At 53.6% G+C, this 22,072-nt stretch overlaps 1 protein-coding gene across 10 annotated transcripts in view; it reads right to left on the reverse strand.

Annotated features, from left to right (window-relative positions):
• The window catches only part of LOC105496712 (protein kinase C zeta), a 148,622-nt gene that overhangs the window by 64,183 nt on the left and 62,367 nt on the right, over positions 1-22,072 (reverse strand). Inside the window, exon 1 of one of the 10 annotated variants that reach the window (XM_071067848.1) lies at positions 4,891-4,909. The exons of the other annotated variants lie outside the window; for them this stretch is intronic. The gene's annotated coding sequence lies outside the window, so the exon portion shown is untranslated. Of the gene's footprint in view, positions 1-4,890; positions 4,910-22,072 lie in introns of those variants that run through there. 10 annotated transcript variants of the gene reach the window in all.

Raw genomic sequence — 22,072 nt, forward strand, 5'->3', positions numbered from 1 at the left:
CTGGAGGGCGGAGCCGAGGGACGGAAGCACAGTCGAGGGGTCGGAGCCGAGGGATGGACAAGCAGCTGTGGGCAGAACCGAGGGGCGGATGCACAGCTGGGAGGCGGAGCCAAGGGACGGACACACAGCTGGGGGGCGGAGCTGAGCGACGGACACATAGCTGAGGGGCGGAGCCCAGGGACGGATGGAAGCTGGCTAGAGCAAGGACACAAGGGACCCACGCCCAGTGCGCCTGGGAAACCCTGAAAATGCGCCAACTGGACACCCTTCAAGTTCAATCAGTAAAGAAAGTGACGTCCTAGCAGACGCCAGGGCTCATCAGGGAGCCCCCAGCAGGCTGAACAAACTCTCCCACAGGACACAACACACAGCCCGGCGTCCCCAGTTTCCACCGGGACAAACTGAAGTGTCCCCTAAATTCACGTGGGGAGCCCTAGCTCCCAATGTGGCTGTATTTGGAGATGGGGACCCCACGCCTCCAGAACTTGAGAAAATAAGTTCCTGTCGTAAGTCACCCTGTCTGTGGGGTTCTGTCACAGCGGTCCAGGCGGGGACTGACCCCGCTTCCCACCACACACACACTCGGTCCCTCGGAGACTAAGGATGGAAACGTGGGCAGCAAAGCGGCGAAACATTTTAGAAGGAATTACAGAAGATCTTAGTCACCCTGAGTCACCTGCACACGTGAGAGACAAAGGGCCCGTGGCTAGGGACGCTGGACTGAAAAATCCACGAGGAAAATGGAGTCAAAATAGGAACAGAAGACCAGAGCAGGCGTCTCGCCCGAGAGACACAAGCATCTCAGCCCGGAGAACCATCGGAGCAACCTGCAAGGCTGCCCAGGCGTCTCCTACACTGTGGGCTCGGCACAAATCAATCCCCCGCAGCCCCAAATACCTTCGAGGCCCAGGAGTGCACCGGGGAAATGGCTCATTCTCTGGCAGAGCCTCGCAGCTCAGAAACGAGGACCGTTTGCTCCCCCTAGGGCCCGGCAGCCCTACTGCTGCTCCGGGAAAGCTCAGAAACACTGGCTCCTGGGCTCGGGAGCATTCAAGAATGTCTGATGATCCCAAGGTCTGTGGACAAGAGAATGCATAAACTGATGTGTGGGTGTCCAATGGAAGATACAGCCAGTGCGAAGCCCACCTCAGCCACGTGCAGTGGTCCAGAGGTGTCTTAAGAAACACCAAAAATCAAACCCTAGGGTGACAGAAACATGGTGCCATTGCTGTAAAACCAAACAAGTAAAAAAAAAAAAAAAAAAACCCAATAGGCCGGTGCAGTGGCTCATGCCTGTAATCCCAGCACTTTGGGAGGCTGAGGTGGGTGGATCACGAGGTCAGGAGATGGAGACCATCCTGGCTAACACGGTGAAACCCCGTCTCTACTAAAAATGTAAAAAATGAGCCGGGCGTGGTAGTGGGCGCCTGCAGTCCCAGCTACTTGGGAGGCTGAGGCAGGAGAATGGTGTGAACCTGCGAGGCAGTGCTTGCAGTGAGCCGAGATTGCACCACTGCACTCCAGCCTGGACAACACAAGGAGACTCTCTCAAAAATAAAAGCAACATCTTGTTTTAGAATACACAGTCATGTGACAAAAATGTTCTAGTAAGCAAATAACCAATCCAATTTCAGGCTGGCAGCTGTAACCAACCCAGTTTCAGGCTGGCAGCGGTGGGGGACAGGCTGCGGCTGGCTAGGGCTTAAGTCCTGCCCCTGGCTGGCTGCTGGGGGCAGTGTCCATCGATTACCAAGCTTTATATTGCTGGGAGTCCTGCGCTCCTAGCGTGTGTCAAAAGGTATGTTGAATAACAATAGAAATAAATGACCTGGGGGCCCAGGGACAGAGAGGATAATTTCAAGCATTTCCTTCAGACCTGCCTCCTTCAAATATCCGTCTCACTTTTTAAACTTTAAGGGTTCGTTTTGAACTTTTATTAGGGAAGGGAGTTGCCCCAGCCTGTGTTGCCCAGGCTGGTCTCCAACGCCTAACCTCTGGTGATACGCCCACCTTGGCCTCCCAAAGTGCTGGGATTACAGGCGTGAGCCACCGTACCCGGCCTTCAAATCAGATTTTTAAAAAGGAACAAAGAGCTCTGAGCCTACAAAGAAACTCCCAGGTGTAAGAAGCCGCCAGCATCCCTACCTGCTCGCGGGCGCCGCCTGGAGCTTGGCTCGAGGCAGGACACAGGTGGCAGCCAGTGGTCAGCTCCAGGCGCCACGGGGACAAATTTGCAAATGCCAAAGGAAAATGAGCGAGAGGCAGGAATTCAAGTGACCCAAAGACCACAAAGGCGAGGCCACGCCCTACCCCACTGCAGTCCAGCTGGAAGGTCCAAGCCCATGATGGCGGCCCTCTTCTGGGAAGGCCAAGTGTGCTGGCACTGCCTGCGGGAGGGTCGAACCGTGTCAGGCGGGAGTCCTGCTGTGTGGAGACCGAGTGTGTCAGGCGGGAGTCCTGCTGTGTGCGGAGACCGAGCGTGTCAGGCGGGAGTCCTGCTGTGTGGAGACCGAGCGTGTCAGGCGGGAGTACTGCTGTGTGGAGACCGAGTGTGTCAGGCGGGAGTCCTGCTGTGTGGAGACCGAGTGTGTCAGGCGGGAGTCCTGCTGTGTGGAGACCGAGTGTGTCAGGCGGGAGTCCTGCTGTGTGGAGACCGAGCGTGTCAGGCGGGAGTCCTGCTGTGTGTGGAGACTGAGTGTGGCTCCAGGAGATGTGCGCGGATGCCAAGTGCCAAGGCAGGGCCTGCAATGGTTCACTATATGTGTCCACACGGCTGGGCCATGGTGCCCAGATGGCTGGTCAGATGTTATTCTGGATGTTTCCATGAGGGTGAGTATGGATGAGATAAACATTTAAATTGGCTGACTATGAGGGAAGCAGACTGCCCACCACAATGCAGGTGGGCTTTACCGGAGCAGGCGAAGGCCCCCACAGAACAAAGGCTGAGCTCCCTGAGCAGCAGTGCTGCGGCCGTGGCTCCTCCTAGGTCTCCAACCAGCAGGGCCCCCCTGCAGATTTTGGGCTTCATGAGTCTCTATGAACAAGCCAGTTCCTTACAATAGATCTTTCTATACACACACCCTATTGGTTTGGTCTCTCTGGAAAATCCTGGCACAGGGTCTCCAAGGTGGGAGTTCTGAGCAGGCATCACGTTTCCCACTTTCCTCGCCCTCCCAACCCCCATGCAGAGTCCCGCGGGAAGGCATGCCAGGAGCCCCTGAACCTGGGGACCCTGGTTGGGCAGGACGCCCAATACTCCCAGCACCTGGGTCTTGCCTCAGTGAAAGGGGCGAAGCCCCATGAGGTCCATGCCAGTCCCCAGCTGGAAAGCAGGGACCAGGTGAGTTATAAGGGATCACAGGGACAGCAGGGCAGCCTGTACTTAACAAATACACCTTTTGGCCGGGCATGGCAGCTCATGCTTGTAATCCCAGTACCTCAGGAGGTCGAGGCAGGTGAATCACTTGAGCCTAGGAATTTGAGTCCAGCATGGGCAACATGGTGAGACCCTGTCTCTATCAAAAAAAAATACAAAAAATTAGCTGAGTGTGGTGGCATGCACCTGTAGTCCCAGCTACTCAGGAGGCTGCGGTGGATCACCTGAGGCTGGCAGGTGGAGGATCACCTGAGCCTGGCAGGTGGAGGCTGCACTGAGCCAAGATCACACCATTGTATTCCAGCCTGGGCAACAGAGCCAGACCCTGTCTCAAAAACAAAACAACACGAACACAAGAAAAACCCACCCTTTTTATCTGGGGGTAATTTCAGAATCACAGGGAAATCGCACAGGCTGTGCAGAACCTAGTAACCAGAAGCCTCCCTACGGCCAAGGCCCTGCCTGGCCCCGACTCGCCTATGGAGGCTGCAAGGAAGCCTGGTGCTACCCAGAACCTCAACTCCAGCTGTAGGCAGAGCCGCCCTCAACTGTCTTTTTTAATCAACTATTTTTAAGAACAGCTTTAAATTGGAGAGTTCCCAGAGAGCCCGCCTGCCCGGCTCCTCACAGCTCTCACCTTCCACCTGCTTGCTACACTGTTAGAACTAATGAGCCAGGATCCATGGCTACCTGAAGCGATACTCAGACCTTTCCTCGGTTTTCACCCACTGTCTGCGTCCGCCCCAGGGTCCCGTCCAGGAGTCCGCGTGTCGCCGTCCTGCCTCGCCGGCCCTGCTGCACCGTGAGTTTCTCGGACTCCCCTTGCTTTCTGACCCTGACAGTTCTGAGTGCAGGACGCCCCTCCGTTGGGACTGGCCTGGCGTTTTTCTCAAGGTGAGACTGCACTTAGGGACTCCTTAGCCTCCTCTAAATCAAAGGAGCATCTTTCTTGACAAATCCACATTCCCACCTTTTTGGGGGATTCTGCAGCTGCCAAAAGAAACAAACGAAAGCAACCACAAAAACCCCCCAAACCTTCGAACTTCAGGCAATTGACTAGAAGGTTCCCTAAGTGCAGGGGGCCTGGACACGCTGGCCGGCAGCCACTCTGCCTTTCTGGCCGCACAGGCGGGGATGCTGGGGGGACCCAGCGGCCTCCACCCCTCAGAAGTCACAGTCGAATTTTTAGTGTTTGGGTTTCTGCTTGGAAATCGACGGGCCTATTTCTGACGCAAGCGACAGTCAGCGCTGTGAAAAGAAGGGAGCCGTTCTGGGTAGTGCGCTCTGGGAACGGCCCCCAGCCCCCAGATACTGCCGGCGAGGAGACTGTGGCCTGGCACCGCGAGTCCCCCGGCCACCTCTGCGGAAAAGGGTCCCAAAGACAAGCCCAGCTTAGCGGCAGGTCCTTCCGGGGGTGCGTCAGGACATAGCCTGGGGTCTCCCGCAACGCCCCCTACACAGTGGACGGTGCAGCCGTGTGGGTCAGGCTGAGCGCTGGCTGTGGCAGAAGGGACCTGGCTTTGGAGTCAGAGCTGGCTCGATGTCATGTGCCCATCAGGGACCCATCCTGCCACCGCCCTGGGTGCCAGGCTCTGCTGAAGCAAGCAGGGAACAAAATTGTGGAGATCACAGGGGCCGCTCCTCCTCTTTCAGTCTTAACTCCGACAACCTCAGGGAACTCTGTGCGTGTCTTTGAGATTCTATAATTAGGACGGCCACAGGAATTCTAAGGAGCTCAGTTTCCATGGCAATCTCGCGCCTTGAGCGCTCTGACAAGACGTAGAAAACACGTTTTAAAACACTAAGCTCGGCGCAGCAGGCTGGGACAGGCGACAGCCCTCGGGTGTGGGGGCGCTGAGGGAGGGGCTGAGTCCCCGGCAGCAGGTCAGGGGGCACTCGAGGCCTCCCCTGTTCACTGGACACGGCCCCACTACACGGGGTGACCAGCACAGCCCAAAGCAATGCCACAGGACGGCTCTGCGGTGCCCGGATGGGTGCGAGTCAGTGGTCGAGCCGTGTGCCGAGAGACAGGTGCCTTCCATGGTGGGCCAGGTCAGTGACCAGGAGGACAAGGAGACAGTGAGGTGCCCTTGGGCCAGGAGGTCCCCAGAAGCCGGGGTGCAGCTGTCACCGAGGGTGCAGGTAAAATGGGCACTGCCACCTCTAGACTCCACTTCTTCCCCGGGCAGCGACTTCCACTGAATTCTGGGCTCCAGGAGCCCGGGGCCACCTGGCTTCCTCTCCAGGCTTCCCCAGCACACAGTTAGCTGCCAGCATGTCCTAGGCAAACAGAGACACAAGAACAGCAAAGACCGCAAATTCGTGTCCAGAGCTAAGGTGTCCCAGGGCTGCCTGTGGCCCAGACACTGGAGTGTGGGGTTTGGGGTGGGAGCCCACCTCGCCTGACTCAGCCTGGTTGGCCACTGGTCCACAAACTGACCTGCACCCTCTATAGTGGGCACTGGGCCACCCTGGCCAGGGGCTGCCAGGGACAATGGAGAACACGTTGGACGTGGAGTCCTAAAAAGCCACCAAGAGCCGCAGGAGATGCCGTCAGCCTGTTTGCCTGGTGCGGAGCCCCTGAGCCTCGGCTACACCCACACCAAAACCCCCCGCTGCGTTTCAGGCCAGAACGCTCGCGGCAGAGCTGTCTGAACAGAAGTCCTTCATTCCTTCTGTGCTGGATGGCGCCAGCCACGCAGGCACTGCTCCAGAGGCTAAGGGCAGTGGGAGGCGGGATGGGCCCAGCCAGGACCAGAGGGTGAGAAGGCACAGGGCAGGGTGTCTGAGGATCTGGGGTGGCCGTGGGGCAGAGGCAGCGGTGGGGGGCAGTGGAGGTGCAGCCCCTCTATCTGAGGGACCTGCCCGGATCTCAAGCCTGCAACTCAAGCTTCCCGTTTCTAACCACAGATCTATTTCCCAGTTGAAAAATGTGACTGTAAACATGCTGTGCTTTTAAAGGTAACTGAAAAATAACACTGGAGTCACAGAAGAAGACTTGGAAAAGGTTTTGGGCACCACTGTGGCGGGAAGCGGATAGCTGCCCGGGGCACAGCGTCTGTTTTGGGGACCGGCAGCCACAGCCCAGGCTCCCACCGAGGCAACCACCTCCCTCTTCCCCACAGCTGCTCAGTGCAACCACACGGCACAGAAGAGCTCAAGAGACAGAAGAGGCACAGCCGAGGCGCGAGTCGGGCAAATGGGGAGCCAAGCTCTGCCGACTTCTGTCCTCTCACGTCCAGGCACGTGGGACACACGGACCCCCAGGAACGGGCAGAGTCTGGCCCTGTGAGCACTGGGGCCACACGGCACAGCACAACGGGTATCACAGTGTCAGTGACATAAAGGGACAGGCAGGTGGATAAGGGACCTGGGAGGGATGGGCGGGCATGTCCCTGCCACGACGCAGTGGCATGGGGGCTGCTCAAGTGTCTGCGGCCCTCGGGAAGGTGACCCTGGGTGCGGAGCAAGTGGCAAGCCTGGGCCAGTCTTGCAGTCCAAGCCTCAGGTCCCCTCGCGGTGGAGCTGGGCAATGCCATTCCCCAACCATAGGTTGTGGCCATTGCATCCAGCTGCCCTCATGGGTGGCTCTGATGCCCCGAGACCTTGGGCTTGCTCATCTGGGGTCTAAGCCAATTAGACGAGGGCATTTCCCAGTGACATCATGGGCCCAGGGCGGTCACGTGACTGAGACACGCAATCAGGCTGGAGGGGGGTGGGCATGGCAGGGTCGGCGGGGCAGGGTCCCCAGCCGAGGGCGGCTGGGGGGAGATGGAATGAGTTGGGTTACCCACCAGCAGCACCCACCTCTGGACACGTGATGGGTCACCTGCCCATCACCTGCAGCCAAACAGCCTGTGGTCAGCACCTGCCCCGGCCACTACTCCGGCTGGGCAGCCCCTGCAGCCCAGGGCAGCAGACCAGCTCGCCAAGGCCACCAACGTCGGCTGACTTTGGTTTTTGAGCTGAAAAATTTAAAAGTCTATAAAACAGAGCCTTGTTCACTGAAGAAAAGTTTCCCATTGAGGAAGCTGACAGGCCTTGGCATCTGGGTCTCTGGTGCCTGGTGCAGGCGGGGGCAGAAACTGCGATGGGAACACACTGGGTGGGAGTGCTGGATGCTGTGCTGAGAAGCCCCTGCAGGACCCCCAGGTGATGCTGCCCCAGGGCAGCCTTGGATAGAGCGATCGGGCGACAGCCTTCAGGACAGGGGCAACATCCTCAGGCCGTGGCATTCCCATCTGCGGAAATTCAGCTGCCCGACTGCCTCCCACAGTGGCCAACATGGACCCCGGGACAGGAACCGCGCTCCACAGAAAGAAAGTGCTTCATGTTGGCGAGAGGCAGCTGGGCGGCTCCTTCCGGGGAGCAAATCCCTGCATGGAAGGCAGGAGGCCGTGTCTTGGGCGCGTGGGCCCCCGAGGGACAGCCACTGTGGCATGGACTGCTGGAGGAGCCCTGAGTAAATCCGACTGGGAAACCTGGCACTGCCCTCCGCCCACACTCCAGCCTCCTTCGAATAATCGGACTCACCTGCCACGGAATGTGCACGGAAGGCGGGAGGCATCACAAGAGCCTCAGTGTTTACTTGGGTTCCCTGGGAGCGTGTCAGGGGCCACGGGGACCCACAGTCACTCCACGTCTTGCAGCCAGCCCAGGGCCCCATGCCTCCCTCCTCAGGGCAGCCGGGCTGGGACGAGGGCCAAAGCCTCCAGTTCCCAAGAAGCCAGGCCCCCTAGGGTGTCCTCCGCCCCACCGTCCCCAAATGCTGCTGTCAGCAGCCATTCAGGAAAGTGCCCCCGAGAGACGTTTCGGAAGGAATTACATTTCTACAGTTTGGCCTTACAATCAGTTCTACTGAAAACATCCTAACTTGTTGTAATACAAAATCCAGATTTTAGGAAATGACTGAGAGGCTGACCAGTATTTTCACAGTTTCCGTGGAAAGATGTACGCCAACTTCCAAGCAGTCAGTTGCAAATAAATTCATACCAAACACCGCTCCTTTCTATGTAAGAATTTTTTTTTCTGGATTCACTAAAACAAACAAAACACATCAACACCAACAAGAAGCTGCTCCGAGATCCTCACTGCTACGTTCCGTGTCCCCCACCCTCAAACAGACCCAAAGGCCCAGGCTGGAGGCAGAGATTGTCCAGCGCCCGGCAGAGCCAGGCCAGGAAGGCCGCTGTGAGGACGTGTGGCTGAGTCAGAATAACTCAGAACCAAGAGTTGAGCTGCAAGGGGATGCGGCGCTGAGGATGTGGCCAGGGACGTCACGCTAGGAGTCTAACCCTCCTCCCACGAACGAGCGATAAAAGCTGGAAAATAAGCAAAAACTGTGTTGGAGGCATCCGAGACCAGCAAGCGCATCAGAAGAGGAGGTGTTGCCAGAGAGATGCGCCACCCAGGCCGTGCACGTGCACGGCGTCTGCTGACCCTTCGCAGGCCACACAGAAAGCTGGGCCGGGAATCTCACTGAGACAAAAACTGGGGTTCACAGCCACCAGGACAATCAAGACCTATGGAACTGTCTCCATCGGCTCAGCCGCCACAGCAAAATACCATAGACTGGGTGACTAAGTGACAGGTATTCACTTTCTCACGTTTCCAAGGCTAGAGTCGGGATGACGGCGACTGAAAGGCGGGGTCTCTCCTTGCTTGCTAGCGGCCGCACGCTCACCATGTTCTCACGTGGTGCAGAGAGCACAGGTGCAACCTCTCTTGTGTCTCATCCTCTCATCCTATAAAGAGCACAAATCTCACCACAAGGGTTCTACCCCGTGACCCTAACTACCACCGTGACCCTAACTACCGCCGTGACCCTAACTACCGCCGTGGCCCTAACTACCACCAAGACCCTAACTGATTACCAACGTGACCCTAACTGATTACCACCGTGACCCTACTACCGTGACCCTAACTACCGCTGTGACCCTAACTACCACCATGATTCTAACTACAGCCGTGACCCTAACTACAGCTGTGACCCTACCACTGTGACCCTAACTATAGCCATGACCCTACCACCATGAGCCTAACTACTACCAACACCCTAACTACCACCATGACCCTAACTGATTACATTTACCACCATGACCCTAACTACTGCCGTGACCCAACTACCACCATGACCCTAACTGATTACTGCCATGACCCTAATTACCACCGTGACCCTAACTACCGCCATGACCCTGATTACCGCCATGACCCTAACTACTGCCGTGACCCAACTACCACCATGACCCTAAATGATTACTGCCATGACCCTAATTACCACCGTGACCCTAACTACCGCCATGACCCTGATTACCGCCATGACCCTAACTACCACCGTGACCCTAACTACGACCATGACCCTAACTACCAAGACCCTACCACCATGATCCTAACTACAGCTGTGACCCTACCACTGTGACCCTAAATAACTACAGCTGTGACCCTAACTACCACCATGACCCTAACTACCACCAAGACCCTAACTACCACCATGACCCTAACTACCACTGTGACCCTATTGCCGTGACCCTACCGCCGTGACCCTACCATGACCCTAACTAGTGATGACCCTAACTACCACCATGACCCTAACTACAGCCGTGACCCTAACTACCATCATGACCCTAACTACAGCCATGACCCTAACTACCATCATGACCCTAACTGATTACTGCCGTGACCCTAAGTACCACCATAACTACCAAGACCCTAACTACCACTATGACCCTAACTACTGCCATGACCCTAACTACCATGACCCTAACTACAGCTGTGACCCAACCACCATGACCCTAACTACAGCCGTGACCCTAACTACAATGACCCTAACTACAGCCATGACTCTACCACCATGACCCTAACTACAGCCGTGACCCTAACTACAATGACCCTAACTACAGCCATGACCCTACCACCATGACCCTAACTACAGTTGTGACCCTACCACCATGACCCTAACTACAGCCATGACCCTAACTACAGCCGTGACCCTAACTACAGCCATGGCCCTAACTACCACCATGACCCTAACTGATTACTGCTGTGACCCTAACTACAGCCATGACCCTAACTACAGCCGTGACCCTAACTACAGCCGTGACCCTAACTACAGCCATGACCCTAACTACCACCATGACCCTAACTACAGCCATGGCCCTAACTACCACCATGACCCTAACTGATTACTGCTGTGACCCTAACTACAGCCATGACCCTAACTACAGCCGTGACCCTAACTACAGTCGTGACCCTAACTACAGCCATGACCCTAACTACCACCATGACCCTAACTGATTACTGCTGTGACCCTAACTACAGCCATGACCCTAACTACAGCCGTGACCCTAACTACAGCCGTGACCCTAACTACAGCCATGACCCTAACTACCACCATGACCCTAACTACAGCCATGGCCCTAACTACCACCATGACCCTAACTGATTACTGCTGTGACCCTAACTACAGCCATGACCCTAACTACAGCCGTGACCCTAACTACAGCCGTGACCCTAACTACAGCCATGACCCTAACTACCACCATGACCCTAACTACAGCCATGGCCCTAACTACCACCATGACCCTAACTGATTACTGCTGTGACCCTAACTACAGCCATGACCCTAACTACAGCCATGACCCTAACTACAGTCGTGACCCTAACTACAGTCGTGACCCTAACTACCACCATGACCCTAACTACTGCCGTGATCCTAACTACTGCCGTGATCCTAACTACCACCATGACCCTAACTACCACCAAGACCCTAACTACCGCTGTGACCCTAACTACCACCATGACCCTAACTACAGCTGTGACCCTAACTACCACCATGACCCTAACTACAGCCATGGCCCTAACTACCACCATGACCCTAACTACAGCCATGGCCCTAACTACCACCATGACCCTAACTACCACCGTGACCCTAACTACCACCATGACCCTAACTACAGCCATGACCCTAACTACCACCATGACCCTAACTAACTACTGCCGTGATCCTAACTACCACCATGACCCTAACTACCACTAAGACCCTAACTACCACCATGACCCTAACTACAGCCGTGACCCTAACTACCACCATGACCCTAACTACAGCCATGGCCCTAACTACCACCATGACCCTAACTGATTACTGCTGTGACCCTAACTACAGCCATGACCCTAACTACAGCCATGGCCCTAACTACCACCATGATCCTAACTACCATCGTGACCCTAACTACCATCGTGACCCTAACTACCACCATGACCCTAATTACCACCATGACCCTAACTACCACCATGACCCTAACTACAGCCATGGCCCTGACTACCACCATGACCCTAACTACCACCATGACCCTAACTACCACTGTGACCCCAACTACCACCGTGACCCTAACTACCGCCGTGACCCCAACTACCACCATGCGCTAACTAACTACAGTCGTGACCCTAACTACCACCATGACCCTAACTACCGAGGTGACACTACCACCATGACCCTAACTACAGCCGTGACCCTAACTACCTGTCAAAGGCTTTGTCTCCAAACACCATCATGCTGGGGGGTTAGGGCTTCAACATATGGATTCTGGGGAGACACACACTCTGTCCACAGCATTCCAGAAGTGCACGCCTTGTTCAGTTATGCTGGCCCACAGCCAGGGAGGAACTTGGCCTCAGGAAGAATGGGCCTCCAGGCTCCCCCACGCCTGGTGCAGACGAGACTGCCGCCACCACACTGGGAGGAGTTAAGGGTTCTGGGGCCACTGGGATGTAATGACAGTATTTTGCACATGAGAAGGACACAGAAGAGACATTCCCACCCCAGAAGAGAGAACTAGGATGCCAGGCGCAGTGGCTCATGCCTGTGATCCCAACACTGTGGGAGGCTCAGGCAACCGGATCACCCGAGGTCAGGAGTTCGAGACCAGCCTGGCCAACGTGGCAAAACCCTGTAATAAAAATATAAAAATTAGCGGGGTGTGGTGGTGTGAGCCTGTACTCCCAGCTACTTGGGAGGCTGAGGCAGGAAAATTGCTTGAACCTGGGAGGCGGAGGTTGCAGTGAGCCGAGAGCGTGCCATTGCCATCCTGGGCAAAAAAAAAGAATCGAATGGAAATTCTAAAAATAAAAAATGAAGTGACTGAAATTAATAATTTAAAGGGTAGATTTAAGAGTAGATTGGGTGAAATAAGAGATAACCAGTAGGAAAAAAATCTATATTGAAGCATAAAGCAGAAAAAACCAAGACAGAAGAAATCCAGAAAAAAGAGCACATCAGACATACAGGTGTGAAGTGTAGGGGTTCCAGGGGAGAGAGAACAGGATGATATTTGAAAAGTCAAGGGCTGGCCAGGCACGGTGGCTCACACCTGTAATCCCAGCACTTTGTGAGGCCAAGGTGGATGTATGATCAGGAGTTCAAGAATAGCCTGGCCAACATAGCAAAACCCTGTCTCTACTATAAATGCAAAAAAATAGTTAGATGGTCATGGTGGCAAGTGCCTGTAATCCCAGCTACTTGGGAGGCCTTGAGGCAGGAGAATCACTTGAACCAGGGAGGTGGAGATTGCAGTGAGCCGAGATCGCACCATTGCACTCTAGCATGGGCAAGAAGAGTGAGACTCCGTCTCAAAAAAAAAAAAAAAAAAAAAAAAGAAAAAGAAAAAGAAAAGTCAAGGGCTGATATTTTCCAAAACAGACAAAAGGTATCACGTCCCTGATTCAAAAAGCTCTACCAACCTCAATTAGGAGAAATTCTAGGTTCCTCTCTCTTTCACAAGGCTGCTGTTGTGATGAAGACATTTTTAACAGGAGTCAGAGAAAACAGAGAGACGCTGCCTTTCAGGGGTGGCAGTGAGGCTGGAAGGCGCCCTCACCACAGAAATGACAAACACCCTAAGCCAACGCAAAAACCTGCTTGGGGAAACCCCCTACCTGCCTAGAACTCCACACAGAGTGGAGAGCACCCTCCAGAAATAATGCCAAAGACATTTCCCACACAAACAAAAAGCAGATAGTTACAAGTTTGTGCTGAAAGAAATACTAAAGGGACTACTTCAGGCAGAAGGAAGATGGTCTCCATGTAAGCGCCGTCTTGCAGGAAGACTAGAGTGCCTAGAAGGGTAACCCGGGGGGTAAATCTGAAGGACCACTGTCTAAGACAACACTTGGTTTGTGGGTCTGAAATACACATAGAATTTACAGACATGATAATAACAGCACAAAGACTGATAGAGTAATAGCACAAACTACAATAAGGAAAGAAGAAGAATTAGGCCAGACACAGTGGCTCACGCCTGTAATCCCAGCACTTTGGGAGGCCAAGGCAGACAGATCACTTCAGGCCAGGAGTCTGACACCAACCTGGCCAATAAGGTGAAACCCTGCCTCTACTAAAAATATAAAAAATAGTTAGGCATGATGGTGGGCCCCTGTAATCCCAGCTACTCAGGAGGCTGAGGCAGGAGAATCACTTGAACCTGGGAGGTGGAGGTTGCAGTGAGCCAAAATCACGCCATTGCACTCTAGCCTGGGCAACAAGAATGAAACTCCATCTCAAAATAATAATAATAATAATAATAATAATAATAATAAAGAAATAAAAAGAATTAAACTGTTATAAGGTTTTGAAGGAAATGGTAAAAGCAGTTTAAGCTACATTCCAAGGATGTGACTCATAATTTCTAAGGTAGCCATTAAAATAACATTAAGAGAAATATTACTTAACAAAGCTATAATAATAAAAGGGGGGAAAGTGGAATAAAAACACTTGGTTAAACCAAAAGAAGGCAAGAAAGAGTGACAAAAGAACAGACAGGACAAATAAAGACCAACAGCAAGATGACAGAGCTACGATGTAACACACCAGTGTGACATTAAACGTCAACGGACTAAATCCTTCATTTAAAACACAGCCATTTTCAGACTAGATTAAAAATAACTAACTTCTGCTTATAAGAGTCATTTCCAAAATATACAGAAAAGAAAGTAAAAGGATGAAAAAATTGAGCAAATAAACACTAAGTCCCCTTCCCTCCCTCCCATCACACACACACACACACACACACACACACACACAGAGCTGGTGTAGTCACGCTAACATCATACAGATCTACAGATCAGATGTTAATGACAATAATACTTTTCATCTTAAAGAGCAACATTTCATCATGATAAAAGCATTGATCAAAAGGAAGATATGGCCAGGCATGGTGGCTCACACCTGTAATCCTAGCACTTTGGGAGGCTAAGACGGGCGGATCACCTAAGGTCAGGGGTTCAAGACTAGCGTGGCCAACATAGCGAAACCCCGTCTCTACTATAAATACAAAAATTAATTGGGCTTGGTGGCACACACCTGTAATCCCAGCTACTCAGGAAGCTGAGGCAGGAGAATCACTTGAACCAGAGAGGCGGAGGTTGCAGTGAGCCGAGATCCTGCCACTGTACTCCAGCCTGGGTGACAGAGTGAGACTCCAAAAAAAAAGGGAAATAATAGGCTAATCTCTCTCATAAATACAGTTGCAAAAACAAACACAATAATAGCAAACTCAATCAAACAAAATACAAAAAGGCTAACACATCACGACCAAACAAGGCGCACTAAAGGAATGCCATAGGTCTACCATTAAAAGTCAATCCATAGAATTCATCGTATGAACAGAATAAAGGACAAAAGTTCTGTCACGTCAACAGATGAAGGAAAAAAAAGCATCTGAAAAAATCCAACGCCATTCATATTAACAACTTTCAACTGGAAATAAAATAGAATCTCTTTAATTTGTTGGTGGGGATTTACAAAGGAAAACAGTATTTCCACAAACAGCACCCTTAATGGTGGAATTCTTAAAGCTTTTCCCTGAAATCAGGCACAAGAGGATGTGGCTGTCACCACTTCTGTCCCACACTGTTTTGGAAGGATCAACAGTGCCAGGGTAACAAGGCAACAGCTGAAGGAAAGGTAGAAACAAACAGCCGGTCACTGACGAAATGGCGGTGCAGAGAGAGATTCCGGAGCAACCACAGACAAACTACGGGGACCAGGAGAGACCAAGACGAACGAGTTAATCACACTTCTTTACACATTGCTATAAATAAAAAGACAAAAAACCAAATTGTAAAAGTAATACTGTTTAAAATAGCATAAACATTGAACTACCAGGGAATCATCTGAACAAAAAATGTGGGTGACTGCTACACACAAGACTACAAAATATTATTGAAAGAATTTAAGGCCGGGCACGGTGGCTCGCACCTGTAATCCCAGCACTTCGGGAAGCTGAGGCAGAAGGGTCACTTGAGCCCAGGAGTTCAAGACTGGCTTGGGCAACATAGGGAGACCCTGTCTCTACAAAAAAATACCAAAATAGCTGGGCATGGTGGTGCACACCTGTAGTCCCAGCTACTTGGGAGGCTGAGGTGGGAGGATTGCTTGACCAGGAGGTCAAGGCTGCAGTGAGCCATGATCACACCACTTCACTCCAGCCTGGGCAAGAGTGAGGTCCTGTCCCTCTAGAACTCCCCCACCAAAAAGAAAAAAACCCAATCAAAGGCCTAAAGATAGGTCCATGGATTGGAATCCTCAGTATTGTAAAGACGCTAATCTCCCATACTGATCAGTAAATCCAAATGCAACCCAAATGTCTTATTGAGCTTTTGAAAATAAATAAGCCAATTGTGAATGGCCTATTAATTAACAAGCCCATGTGTATGGAAATGTAAAAAGCCAAGAACCACCAAGATAAACTTCAAAAATAAAAACCCCAAATCAGAGACTCCTAACACAAGTTACCAAAGGTGATTATAAAGCGCAACAGTACGACACGGGGGCAAAAAACGAAGGGGACAGATCAGCCCAGAAAGAGGCTCCACACGCAGCCGGGACGCAAAACCCCTCATTATAAACTGAGCTTCGGCTTTCTGTTCATCAGAAGACACCATCCATGGACCGGAAGGCGAGCCGCGGAGTGACAGAAGACGTTTGCAACACACATTATCAAAGCGCTTGTCTCTAAAACACAGTCCCCACGAACCAACAAAAAAAGACGGACAGCCCAGTGGCATTGCTTTTCGACAGCCCAATTTTGAAATGGGGCAAAAGACTGGAACAGGCACCATTATAAAGGAGGGTCCCCAATAACCCAGGAGCCTGGGAGAAGCAGCTCACCTCAGCTGTCACGAGGCCACAGCCTGGTGCCTTCCAGATCTGCTGTGTTGGCGACAACCCAGGGCTCTGACAGCCCACGTGCTGGAAGGAGGTGGGTCCAGGAATTCCCACACAACCCAGAGCGACTGTGCCATCAACACAGATTCAGCCTTTGTCTCAGTTTCCCTGCACGCAGCCCCTCTGCCCCTGGGAATCCTGGGGTGTGGTAGGAGCCTGTTTTTGCATGCTAATGAGATGATGGGGAGCCGGGAGCCCCCAGACAGCTCCAGGATATGGCCTGTCTTCAGCAGGACCAAGGAATGCCTAACAGGTTGGAACTTTTGATCCCACAGCCCACGGTCCAGAGACGAGACAGGAGAAGCCTCCACGAAAACCCCGCAATGCTGTGGTTTGGGGAGTGTCTGAGTTGGTGAATACACCAAGGTGCTGGCGGGCAGCGTGCCTGGAGAGGGCATGGAAGCTCTGCACCCCCCACACCTCAGCCGCCCGTGCAGCTCCTCCATGTGGCCGTACTTTCCAATAAACGGGTACACTAAGCAGAGCGTTTTCCTGCATTCTGGGAGCTAGTCTAACCCACCCCTGAGCCTCAGGAAGGGGTCATGGACATCCCCAATTCACAGCCAGTTGGTCAGAATCCAGGTAGTCACCTGGCACTTGCGGCTGGCTCTCAAGCAGGGGCAGTCTTGTGGGAACGAGGCCGTAATCTGCGGGGTCTGCACTAACGTCAGGTAGTTGATGTCAGAGCTGACATGGAAACACGGACACCGGCTGGCGTCAGAGTGGCTGTGGGTGCAGAAAATCCCACATAACTGGAGTCAGAAACGCAGTGCAAAGTGTGACCTGGTGCGGCCACGCGAGGGAAACGTCTGTTTCCCAGAAACTCCACTCCTGGGTGTGCCCACAGGAAGAACGCACCACGGGCAACAGAAGGCGCTCAGATGTCTGTGGCCAAAAGCCGGGACCCCGGTGCCTCACATGAGGAGGGTGGATACATAAGACGTGGAGAATTCAGCCAGCAGAGCAGCCCCGCGGTGGGGACAGACACGGCAGAACCGCACTCCACCCCATGGGAGAGCCCCACACAGGGGCCCGACTGAGCGGCCGCACTCAGGGTGGATGGCCCCAGATCCCAAGACAAAAGCTCAAAACAAGCAAAACTATCTGCAGGCACAGAGGCCGGGGACGGGCAGTTACGCCTAGGGTCACCTCGGGGGGTGTGGGGGCGGCCCCGCACCCAGGGGACAAGCTACACACGGATCAGCTATGTGACGTGGTGCAGTTTGCTTTGTAAAAACTCGTGGAGTTGAACACTCCAGATGTCATGTCTTAGCGAGTTTTGTTTCAATTTTAAAAAGTCAAGAGAGAAAAAGAAATCAGAGAATGGAGGCACCCAGACCGTAACATTCTTTCCATAAAGAAAAGATGAACCTCCCAATAGCGGGCAGCTCCACCTGCTGCATCTCAGCTTCTTCTTTTTCTTCTTTTTTTAAGACGGAGTCTCACTCTGTTGCCCAGGCTGGAATGCGGTGGCGTGATCTCGGCTCACTGCAACCTCCACCTCTCAGGCTCAAGCGATTCTCCTGCCTCAGCCTCCCGAGCAGCTGGGACTACAGGTGCCCATCACCACGCCTGGCTAATTTTTATATTTTTAGTAGAGACGGGGTTTCACCGTGTTAGCCAGGATGGTCTCAAACTCCTGACCTCATGATACGCCCGCCTCGGCCTCCCAAAGTGCTGGGATTACAGGCGTGAGCCATTCCACCCAGTCATCTTATTTTTTTCTTTGGCTTATTTTCTTTATTTGCTCTATAAACTTAACTTTCATGAGTCGAACTCAAAAGTCAACCTGCTGTTTGATTTTTTTTTTTTTTTTTTTTTTTTGAGACGGAGTCTTGCTCTGTCGCCCAGGCTGGAGTGCAGTGGCCGGATCTCAGCTCACTGCAAGCTCCGCCTCCTGGGTTCACGCCATTCTCCTGCCTCAGCCTCCCGTGTGGCTGGGACTACAGGCGGCCGCCACTGCGCCCGGCTAATTTTTTTTTTTGTATTTTTAGTAGAGACGGGGTTTCACCATGTTAGCCAGGAAGGTCTTGATCTCCTGACCTCGTGATCCGCCCGTCTCGGCCTCCCAAAGTGCTGGGATTACAGGCGTGAGCCACCGCGCCTGGCCTAATTATTTTTGTGAATTGTTTCAAATAAAACCTCTTCTGAGAAAGAATTAATGTCTACCATATTCCTTTTTTGTCCAACAAAATAAGTCATCTCTTCTGTTTCAAATGTTCCTTTCCTCACTGGACACTGTGCTTGGGCTACCTGTATTAACACAGATCCCTGGAGAGCACATTCTTAACACATTAGACAAACTCGCCCCTCATCCGGGGTCCCTCCTTCCGCGTCCTCCCAGGCCACGACGGAGCGTCCTCCTCAAGAAAGGCTGGGGTTGGGGGGGCAGGTCGCAGCCCTCTGCTATTTTTATCTCCTGAACATTCCAAACACTTTCAGAAACTTAATGCGCTCTGCCACACCCTCACCCACACGCCACACGCACCACATGTAGCACACACGCAACATGGCGCCCGCTCTCCCTCCCCCAGAGCCAGCCGCGTGGAGCCCTTGACGGGTGGCACCCAATCCCCAGGGCATGGATGTTGTGGGCTGGGCTCCCGCCCTCTCTGCACTTCCACACCATCATCTACCACCCCGCAAATGTGTGGGCACTGGGGTCCCTTCTCCCTGCCCCAACACCATTGCCTTGACCTTCCTCCTCCTTGGCCACACCACCCACCTGCCGTCCCTGGAGTCACCCCCACAAGGACTGGACCACAGCCTCTGCCCCAAGAGCCCCCTGTGCCCCAACTCTCGCCCACTCCCCACCATTCTCCCCTGCAGCTAGGCTGCCATCGGCTCTCAGAAACACCATTACTTCGTGCATCACGAAAAAAGACAAAAAATGTTGCCAACTCAACTGGGACACAGACCGGCAGGTTGCACCCCCATTCCAGGATGTCAGGATGACAGAAGTCCACCCCAGCTCCCTCAAGGTCCTGGTCACCTCTGACGAACGGGCCATCAGATGCTGCCTCCGTGCCACTTCCGAGTTCCTGGCTGATACCCTGGTCCTCACCTGCTGACTTCCACCTGCCCTGTGTCAGGAGCAAACTCGGGCAGAGAACATGAATGCCCCGGATGAGCCCCCCTCAAAGCCAAACATGGGGAGACATCAGGTAGAAGCAGCAGGAGCACATACTTGGCGATCCACAGGCAACCCACCGAAGAGGAAGTCACAGTCACCACAAATCACTGCTGAACGCGGGACCAGAGGGCAGGAAACGGGGTGGCTGCCTTTTTAAACCTTACATTAAAACCTTACATTAAAACCTTACATTAGGCCGGGCGCAGTGGCTCACGCCTGTAATCCCAGCACTTTGGGAGGCCAAGGTGGGCAGATCACAAGGTCAGGAGATCGAGACCATCCTGGCTAACACGGTGAAACCCCATCTCTACTACAAATAGAAAAAATTAGCCAGGCATGGTGGTGGGCGCCTGTAGTCCCAGCTACACGGGAGGCTGAGGCAGAAGAATGGTGTGAACCTGAGAGGCGAAGGTTGCAGTGAGCCAAGATAGCGCCACTGCACTCCAGCCTGGGTGACAGAGCAAGACTCCCTCTCAAAACAACATAACAATAAAAGAAAAGAAAAGAAAACCTTACATTAAAACACACACTCATGAATCGAGGAACTTGCTAGTGAGAACTGAGACCCTGGAGGCATCTGCTGGGCCCTGGCTGGTGCTGCAGGCCCTCAGGCAGCGCCTGGCTCCAGAGCAGGAGGCGCAGGCACCCAGGTGACCCAGCCAGCCTCGGCCAGCAGTGGGCGGGCCCTAGCCAAGCCACTGTCTTTCCTTCAGCTGATGACTCTAAGTCACAAACGTAAAGAAAACGGGGCCGGGTGCAGTGGCTCAGGCCTGTAACCCCAGCACTTTGGGAGGCTGAGGCAAGTGGATTGCCTAAGGTCAGGAGTTTGAGACCAGCCTGGCCAACATGGTGAAACCCTGTCTCAGCCGGGCGCTCACGCCTGTAATCCCAGCACTTTGGGAGGACGAGGTGGGCAGATCACAAGGTCAGGGGATCGAGACCATCCTGGCTAACACAGTGAAACCCCGTCTCTACTAAAAACACAAAAAATAAGCCGGGCGAGGTGGCGGGCGCCTGTAGTCCCAGCTACTTGGGAGGCTGAGGCAGGAGAATGCCATGAACCCGGGAGGCGGAGCTTACAGTGAGCCGAGATCGCACCACTGCACTCCAGCCTGGGCGACAGAGCAATACTCTGTCTCAAAAACAACAACAACAAAAAAAAACGGAACTGCAACTCCAGCAAGTTTCAAGGACCTTTTCCTTCTTCCTTTATCGAGTACTGTGATGATTACAAGCATCCAGTGAAGGAGGAGGAAACGTGTGGGATCCCATTCACCTCCGCTCCAAGTGGCAGCTGCACCCCACAGCCCCCCATGCTGGGACCCCAGCTGGGGGCTCTGGGTTAGACTGAGGGGGCCTCAGCGTGAAGCTGGCTGGTATTCACGGGGCAGGGGTTCCAGGCTGACCCCGCGCCCGAGGCTCGTTCATCCTCATTGCAACGGAGCGCGTCAGAGGTGCGCGGGCCGCCTCGCCGGCTGCTTCGGGTAGAAGCTGCACTGTGCCGTTTGAGGCGTCTGTGTCACTGGGGCAGGGGCCTCAGCCTTAACCCACGTAAGGATCATGTCTACACATAAACCCCAATGTGTTTTATGAGCAATTTAGGGGATTCGAAGCAAAGCCGGTTTTTTTGGCTTCTCGATGGACTCCTGGAACCCGTACCCTGTAACCCAGGCAGCGGTGAAGGAAGGAAGAGGGAAAAGCTCTGATGGAAACCACATTCTGCAACAATTTCCACTCAGTTTGGGAAACACTTGGACTTTGGGAGACGTTTTACAGCAGAGTCATGAAAATGACTTGTCCCAGGGAAACATCACCTAGAAGATAACTAAGGTGAAAGAAAGGGGCCAACTGTGAGGCTGGCACACGGCACTGCCCGTCCCGGGTCTTCTGAAAGGAAGCTGTGGTCCCCTCCCCAACACCCATCTCTCCCACATGGGTGAACATCCAGAAACCTGGTGGTGGACGGACGGTCGGTCAGCAGGCCGGACCCACAGATGCCTACGTACCTTCTGCACGTCCTCAGGCTGTAGGTCAAAGGGCAAGAAACAAGGGTGGAGCCAGGATGTGGGTGCTGCCCTCACCAGGACAGAGGGTCTGGCTGGCAGGAAGTCGAGGGTGCGGGCTGGAGGGTGAGGGTTCTGAGTCCAGGCGGGCAGCAGCCCCGCCAGTTCCTTATCCAGACCAGCTCCGACCTGAGAACCCCAACGATGGCAGGGGTGGTGCAGCAGGCAGGGAACAGCTCCTAATGCCAGGGGACCCAGCAACCAGTGTCCCCCCCATCAGGAAAGAGGCCCAGGCTCCCCTCCTCCCCCCGCCACAAACTCTTCCCTAATCCCAGCCCCTC

This window comes from Macaca nemestrina, chromosome 1 (assembly GCF_043159975.1).
Source record: "Macaca nemestrina isolate mMacNem1 chromosome 1, mMacNem.hap1, whole genome shotgun sequence".
Lineage (NCBI taxonomy): Eukaryota > Metazoa > Chordata > Mammalia > Primates > Cercopithecidae > Macaca > Macaca nemestrina.